Below are 9,075 nucleotides of genomic sequence, written 5' to 3'. Positions count from 1 at the left end.
TTTAAAAACACTGTCAGACATTACTTTGAAAAAAATTTAATAATTACAGTTGAAAATAGACTACATGTGTTTTCGAAAGATCTTCAAGGGGGTCCATTGAAAAGTAAAAAGAAGTACAAAAAATATATACGTAAAAAAACAAATGTCCTATTTGAAATGTTACTGTTTTATTCTGAAATCATAATTAATTAATTAATTGACAGCAATAATTTTATGTATAAATGTCTCTTCAGTGTTTTGCTAATGATGAGTGTATATATATATATATATATATATATATATATATATATTTATTTTCAACAGTATAAATGGGTCTTCTTTATACATGAAAATATAAACAAAAAAATAAATAATTTAACAGTGTGTCCCATTTTAATATATTCTTGAAATAAACGCTATCAAACAGTCTAATACAGTCTTCAACCAAATGATTTTGGGCCATATTGTCAGCCATCTGGGGGAGCATGCAGTATAGTTTCTGCAGATTGCGGCAAATGCAACTGTCAGAAGAAATTATGTCTCGTATATGATTATGCCCAATGAGCTGTAAAATATGTTAAAACCATGTTGTCTGAGACAGGGACTGTGATTTTGGCTTTGATGCAGATCTGGACATCTGTTTCTAATGGGCCACAGACATGAACCCATGTCACGAGTTTTGTTTAAATTGTTCAGTTGTTTATTTGAAGCCCTTAACAGTTGGTTGAAGTGCTTTGTTTATATTTTGGAAGATCTTAGCTGGTACTTATGCTCTGTGTTGTCTTGAAGACAACTCACAGCTCTCTGAGCTTGTGAATCCCAGAACAGTCAGAGTTTATTGTTCACATATCTGATAAGAAGCAAAGGATTTCCCACTATTGAAGATGACCAAATATACATACAGTGAGTCAGCAGCACCTGAGGACTTCACTCACAGCCCAGCCGAAAGAGAAAGAGGGAGTGAGTGAATAAAGATTTACAACACATTACAGTTTTGTTGTGAGACAAGAAACACCTGCAGTGACCTCCAGATGTTGAAAGGATAATATTTACTTAAACCTGAAGTGTGTAATTTCCATTGGCACCACTAAAAGGAATTGCAAAAATAATGACAGTTTTCAAAAAGGACACTCAGACCGTCCTTAATTACAGCCCCCTAACTGTGGTCTTGCAGTTCCTTTATCTCCATGACACATTTACACTGTAACCTAACCCTACTGTAATTCTTGAAATGTGAAGAATTTTTAAACTTTTGACTCTAGCTAGAAAAATATATTGAAATTATTATATATTGAAAAAACATCCCTTGTGTCTTTGTAAGTTGCTGTAAAACTACTTTTAGTGTGCACTTTAGTCGGAGTGGTTTCTCTAATGAGCGTCACCTTCCTGTGGTTTTTGTGGCATTGCTGACAGTTTGACCTGTTCAATGTGCTCAGAGCAGGACAGGGAAGGTGGCAGGGCTGGAGGGGTTTATGAAAGAAGTGATGAAAAATGAAGATGAAGAAATGCAGTGTGGAGATGGAAAGAGGAGGAGTCTTAAAGGGATAGTTCACCCAAAAATGAAAATTACCCCATGATTTACCCACCCTCAAGTCATCCTAGGTGTATATGATATTCTTCTTTCAGACGAATACAATGTTATATTAAAAAATGCCCTTGCTCTTCTAAGCTTTATAATGGCAGTGAATGGCCGTTTCTGTTTTGGAGTCACTAAAAGTGCATCTAACCATGATACAATTTCTCCACATGGCTCTTGGGGGTTAATAAGGTCTTCTGAAGTGAAGTGATGCGTTCGTGTAAGAAAAACATCCATATTTAAAACTTTATAGACTAAAATAACTAGCTTCCAGCAGACGGCCTACGAAAGTCGACTTGCGCCAAAAGTGTAACACTTGACACAATGTATGACGTAGGATGTAGGAGTAGTGTAAGCTTTTACGCCTCTTGCGGTTCAAACAAACAGGGCTGGGCAACAAACTCAAGCTCCTATGACAAATTATCGTTTTAGACTTCTAATTTGCGACTGGTGTTTTGTTGAGCTCTATCCTCTGTACTTCTGTTATCGTCGATGCGTCATGCGTCAGGTCAGGGGTTACTCTTTCGCTGTAAATCGATGCGTACGGACGTCTATCGGAAGCTAGTTATTTTAGTAGATAAAGTTTTAAATATGGATATTTTTCTAACACAAAGGCATCGCTTCGCTTCAGAAGGCCTTCATTAACCCCCCGGAGCAGTGTGAATTACTGTTATCATGGATCGATGCACTTTTATGGACTAGAAACGATCATTCACTGCCATTATAAAGCTTGGAAGAGCCAGGACATTTTTTAATATAACTCCGATTGTATTCGTCTGAAAGAAGAATTTTCTCAAAACGCCGAACTGCACCGGCTTGTATTTGAGACAGGCGTCTATATGAGACAGGCCTTTAATTTAGTGTTGAGATGAGCATGACATGGAGGTTACCATATCTGTGTTTGTGTTTAACAAATCAGTTAATGTCAGAATTAGCCTACTATATTTCCGTATGTCTAAAGGGGTGACTGAAAGGGAACCTAGTTGTTTTGCATTTTGAGATCACATGACCTTATATATGATGATGATGCTGCTGTTTACAAACACAACAAAAATCACAAGAAACTGAGACACTTTTTAATTATCAATATATCCACAGCAAGTTAACTTTTTTTTTTTAAACAATTAACTTATCATTTTAACTCTAAGGTTAGAAAGTCATAAACTAAATTACACATTTGTTGGGTCTGTGCTGATGAAATGTTTAGAGGAGATGAACACTGTAACAGACAGGACAGCAACAAACCTTTCTGATTCCAGATATGACTCTGACTTTATGTAGATAAAGAATCTCCTTCTCCTGGCTGTTGTTTGGGTATGAAGGCACAGGCTGACATACAGGCATGAGATATGATGAAATCTGAGCCTAAATAACATTATTGTTGGAGTTTACCTTCAACCAGGTACATCTGGGAACATCTTAATCTTAGGTTCATCTAGAACCTTGATAATCACTGAAATCAAGTCATTCCTTTCTGGTATCCCAAAAATCGGCCTAGTTTTCAACGTAATGCAAGCTATGTGGTTTTCAAGTCATTGGTTTTGTCCAAATGTACTCAGGTAATCAAAAAATATTTCTTGATGCTTTAATAAGATTTACTGACTGTTATGAACTCCTTTGCCTTTGGTGGTGGATTACCAGCCGTTTAACTGCACTGGAGAAGCTCACAGGAAGGTCTAAGGGTGCATGAACAGGGTGGAGTTGCCTGCAGGCAGTGTTTGAGCAGTTAAATGACGAAGGACAGCCTCAGGCAAAAGAATGTGGTGTGAACATACAGGGAGCTCAAGGCAGAGTGAGGTTGATGCTAATGACCATTTGTGTGCAAGCAAGTGTAAGAGCTTAGGGTGTGAATAATTACAAGGGATGGGCATTTCCTGTCATTTTAAAGTCGAGTACACTAACCTAGCAATTTGTCTGTCTAGACCAGGGGTCCCCAAACTACGGCCCGCGGGCCAAGTACGGCCCGCCCCCACATTTGGACCAGCCCTCTGAACAATGCCATGCAGAGAAATATTTAGAAAATTAAATTTTAAAAGTGATAATTTTTTTGTTCAATGCAAAGAAATGGCTGTTTGTCTCATCTGTCAAGAAGCCGTGTCTGTGTTCAAATAATACAATCTGCGTCGACACTATGAAGCCCGTCACAGAGACAAGTATGCGAGCTTACAAGGCCAAATGAGAGCAGACAAAGTGTCGAAGCTAAAAAGTGGACTATCAGCTCAGTAGAATAGGTTTGTACGGCAAACCCAGTTGAACCAGTCATCCATTCGAGCTAGCTTTCAGGTAACTAAACTGATTGCAACCTACGGTAGGCCATTCAGTGATAGTGAGTTCGTCAAGAAATGTATGAATGCTGTTGCGGCGGAGGTGTTCCCCGATAAGAAAGACGTCTTAAACGTCGATTTTTTTGCATTAGCACTGGATGAGAGCAATGACGTGCAGGATACAGCACAGCAGCTAATTTTTAGCTCAAACTTTGAAGTGTCCGAGGAGCTGGCAGCCCTACAAAGTCTCAAAGGAACTACGACAGGGGAGGACATTTTTGGTAAAGTGTGCCAAACGATAGGAGAGTTGGATCTAGACTGATCTAAGCTGGCCGGCACCACGACTGACGGGGCTCCTAGTATGGCTGGCGCGTCGAGGGGCATAACAGGACGCATGAATAGAGAAATGGCGGAAAGAGGTCTCACGCCCCCTTTACAAGTACACTGCCTGATTCACCAGCAAGCACTGTGCTGCAAAGTTCTGAAGTGGGAATCTGTTAAGAAGGTGGTGGTGTCATGCATAAACTTCATCAGAGCAAACGGACTTATGATGCCTTCACGTGCTATGGAGAAGATGATATTTTCCACTTGTGAACTGGTATTTACCAATGTGTTGTGTTCAAGTGCTTTTGTTGTCGTAATTTAGGTAAAAAAATTGGACTCACAGATCCAGACCTGTTATTTGGCTAAAACAATTTTAGATTGCTTAAGTCAGTAAATCATGGTGTCGCTGGCGTACACTACAGACAAAATACATTCACGTGAGTAAATTGCCTGATCGCTCATTACTAGGAGGCTCCTTGACTGCTAGCTAGCATCTGCTCTGGGTAGGTAACACCAAACCATAACGGTATTTTTAAAACTGACACTGAGTGTTAACGCATTATATTACAATTGTTAATGACACAACATTTTATAGGCTACAAAAACTATCCGCTAACAGTAGCAAAAAAAGTTTAGTTGTGTACAATGCTTATTCACGACTCTTGCGTTGCTCTCCGCCATTTTGAAAAGGTCAAAGGTTATCTCATCTCGGCAACTCGTGCATCAAAATATTCTACGAGCTGCCCAGTGGAAAATACCACATGAGTGGGTGTTCATGTGCATTTTCCACATCGGCTTTTGGTATTTACCATAATTACCATAGCACGTGAAGGCACCATTAAACACAGGCAGTTCCAAGCCTTTCTCTCCGAGCTAGAGTCTGCTCACGGAGATGTGCTTTACCACACAGAAGTCCGATGGTTAAGCCGGGGCAGAGTTTTGAGGCGTTTTTACAAAGGGCAAAACTGTCCCAGAACTGATAGACACAGAATGGAAATGGGACCTCGCCTTTTTAACAGATGTGACAGAAATGTTGAACGGCCTCAACGTGCAGCTCCAAGGCATGGGGAAGTTTTTGACGAGCGATTCCGTGAGCTACATGTCCACGCTAAAGAAATCCATCTTTTTCAGAACCCCTTTGCTGCCGACATTGACGAAGCCCTGCCTTCTTATCAGATTGAGTTGGCTGAGTTAATGAACTGTGATGTTCTGAAAGACGCGTTTAAGCCCAACAGTCTCATTTAATTCTATACTGCCCTCCCTAGACCTACCCAAACATCAAAAGGAATGCAATGAAGATGTCCACACTTTTTGGCAGAACTTATATCTGTGAGCAAACCTTTTCACACATGAAACTGATGAAAAATCCGATGAGATCAAGACTCACTGATGAACATTTGTATCAGTCTTTGAGACTGGCTGGGACAGGAATGGAACCTGACATTGGACTTCTCACCAGCCAGAAACAAGCCCATAGTTCACACTGATTAGCCTAATACCCATAAGTAAGTAAATGTTTTGATTTCAATAGAAATTAATATGAAAAAATGCCATTATGATAGTAATAATGCTCTTTTACTAGGCTATATATCCCTTGATCTGTACGGATGTACGGTGCATAAATAATAAATGAATCTAGAATTAGGAGGCATAATACTGTAAATCCATTTAAAATCATAATAAAATCTCTACAATAATAAGTCACTCTGGCCCATGTAATTTTCTTTTAGACTACGGCCCTCCATTATAGAAAAGAAAAATGACGTGGCCCTCACAGAAAAAAGTTTGGGGACCCATGGTCTAGACTGATGTAAAGATTTAGCGCGACCGACACAATCAATCACAAAAAGGCAAATCAGAACAGCTCGCTCTGTTTGCATGCTCTCTCGCACTTAAAATGCACAAATCAACTTAATAAATTCGTCACAAACTCAGGGCTGTGTCACAGTATCAGATTGTCATGATTATCATAGCCATAAGAGTTCATTAAATTGATCAAACGCAAGATGCATGGCAACGGAATGAAAAAAACACACACAAGGTCTAGAGACTTCTTTTTACTTGAGTGCTGTGTTTTTAGAATGCTGTGAGATGCTGCAAAAGACAAGACGTTCCGAGTGCAAAACAATGGAAAAGTAGAGCAGTGGAATGCAAAAATGCATTCATTTCATCACCTCAACATCACATATGAAAAACTAATTCAGTTATAGAGGTGAGATTTAGGTATGGCAAGGAAGTCAATTTGCAACGTTCGAATGGTGTTTTTTTAGTAGTCGACTAGTTGGTGCAGAACGAGTACTGGAACGATTACTTGTGTGCTTCCCTAATGCATACATTTCTCTAATTTACGTTGTGCGTGTCACAAGCAGGGGAGGCCATAGTAGGGAAAATACCACTTCCTGTTTTCTCCCAGCTGCTGAGGAAGTGTGTGTGTTGGATGTGTGTGTATATATACTGAAGAGCATATCTACCACAAGAGCCACCATGAAACCAGTCCACGACAACAGTACAACCCATACACCACAGTGACAATGACACACACACACACACACACACACACACACACACACACACACACACACACACACACACACACACACACACACACACACACACACACACACAAACAACCTTAAGCAATGACACACACACACATATATACTTGGCTGAGAAACCACAGCAGAGAGGTGAAGAGGATGGAGAGATAGATGAGGTAGAGTGGGGAAATGTGTGCTGGGTTTATCTCTGATACAGTTAACTTCCTCTAACACCACCAGTGGTGTGGTAATAACAGAGGTAAGGATACATGTCTCCACACACACACACACACACACACACACACACACACACACACACACACACACACACACACACACACACACATTCTCTTATTCCTCTTCTAAGAATCTGCTTGCTCAGAACTCCAATTCAATTCAGTTAACCCCAACAAAACTAAACTAAGAACATGTGGCTATTAGTCTACTCCTTTTTTGACACTCACCTCAGCAAAACATAAACAGAACGATGGGCAGGAAGTGAAGGTGTGATGTCAATAACTTCAGCCTTGTCTGACCTCACACCATCACATTAGCCTTGAATGAACTTTTGACTCTTTGACTTTATTAATTGATTATATTGACGTATTGTAGCAGGACATTTGGACGGTGTATCGAAAGGTAGGCCATAGACTTTAGTTACAACACAGCTGTGAACCATTGTCACCTGCAAGTCTTAGCCATATTTTGTGTGTTTTTGGGATGCACAGTATATCAGTACCATTTCAGTTTTTGGTCATTATTAGAGATTTTTAAATTAATCAGTATTGGTTGAGATGTGAAATGTACATTTACATTTACATTTATTCATTTAGCTGACGCTTTTATACAAAGCGACTTACAATTGCTATATATGTCAGAGGTCGCACGCCTCTGGAGCAACTAGGGGTTAAGTGTCTTGCTCAGGGACACATTGGTGTCTCACAGTGGATTCGAACCCGGGTCTCTCACACCAAAGGCATGTGTCTTATCCATTGCGCCACCACCACCCCGCCGTATGCAAATGTATGCATGAGTGCATGCTCATTTTCCTATATTTTACATTTAAATTGGCTGTTTAGTTGTAGAAAGGCTTTTATAGTACAGAAAGCTTTACACAAGAGCTCAGGCAGATTTTGAACGTTAGTGTTGTAATGATGCACTGGACCCACTGGTTACAAAAGGATAATGTTTCAAAGCACTGCGTACAACACGCTACACCATTACAGAAATAAAACGATATACTGTAGGAATAAGCCAGATACAATAAAAAAGGCTTAGGCTCAAAACCCCACTTTATGTGCTCATACAGCATCTAATCACTCTTTTACTCCCCTGCATGAATATTTTACCATTCAAAACAAAAGGCTGGATGCTCAGCATACTGGAATCTTAGCGTATCAGAAAAGCACTCGGTCCTGGAACATTCAGGGTGTGGGACTATCAGCTATCTGCACATTAAATATGCAACAGAGGTGTGAGGGGTCACAAAGGACACCCTATTAGGTTTCATTTTTGTTGTCCTCGTCCATTTCCTTTGTTCTGCTGTCTTGTGTTTGACCAGCCACTGACACTTGCGTCATTTGTAGAAGACTACACAGTTAAATATTATTATTATTATTATGTTTAACAACACTGGGAAACTTCATTTAGCAAAATGTCTAAAGAACCACTAGATGTGCCATCAGCATGTGTTTTTACAGTGCGATGGACACAAACATTTTCTCCCATCTGGGCTCCCATACTATGCACAGATGGTGTCTGGGTGAAGGCATGGTAAGGGTATGCCCATGTCCTCCATCACGCAGGACAAAAACAGAATCAAGCACAAGCTGGTATTTATGGTTCCGCACGCTGATTAAACGCAGGTCTGCAGCACCACTGAAAGCTTTGTGTGTCACTACAAATCGTATTTAATCAGAACAAAGAAAACTCTCAGACAGGTCAGACTGTATTCATGCATGGCCATGTCAGTGGAAAATGATCACCATGTTGACAGAAACTGGCTGTAAGAATGCCCTCAAAATCAGCAGAGTCTTGTTCTGTCCACACCGGTGCCACATTCCTGCAGTCTAAAACAAAGTGATGATCAATTGCATGCAGGTTTACACAAGATATCACATAGCTCAAAGACAGGCTACTATTATAAGATCTGTGCAGTTGTATAGGGAGGAACTGAAAGGGATGATCATGGAAAGTGTCAGAGTACTTGTATGGTTCTGCATAACTGCATTGTTTTCCAATGGGGCATGCATAGCAAAAGCTCAGTAAAAACAGAGTTTTCCAAAGACTGTTTGTGCTTCATTTTCTGTGCTTGTGAGTATGTCATGTAAAAAAAAATGACACACCCATTTATCATTTGTTAACCGAAAGCTCCATTATTTTCTTCAGATTGATC

The sequence above is a fragment of the Leuciscus leuciscus genome (genome assembly GCF_965113295.1).
Source record: "Leuciscus leuciscus genome assembly, chromosome: 19".
In the NCBI taxonomy this organism is placed as follows: domain Eukaryota; kingdom Metazoa; phylum Chordata; class Actinopteri; order Cypriniformes; family Leuciscidae; genus Leuciscus; species Leuciscus leuciscus.
Note: the sequence above shows the minus strand (reverse complement) of the source record.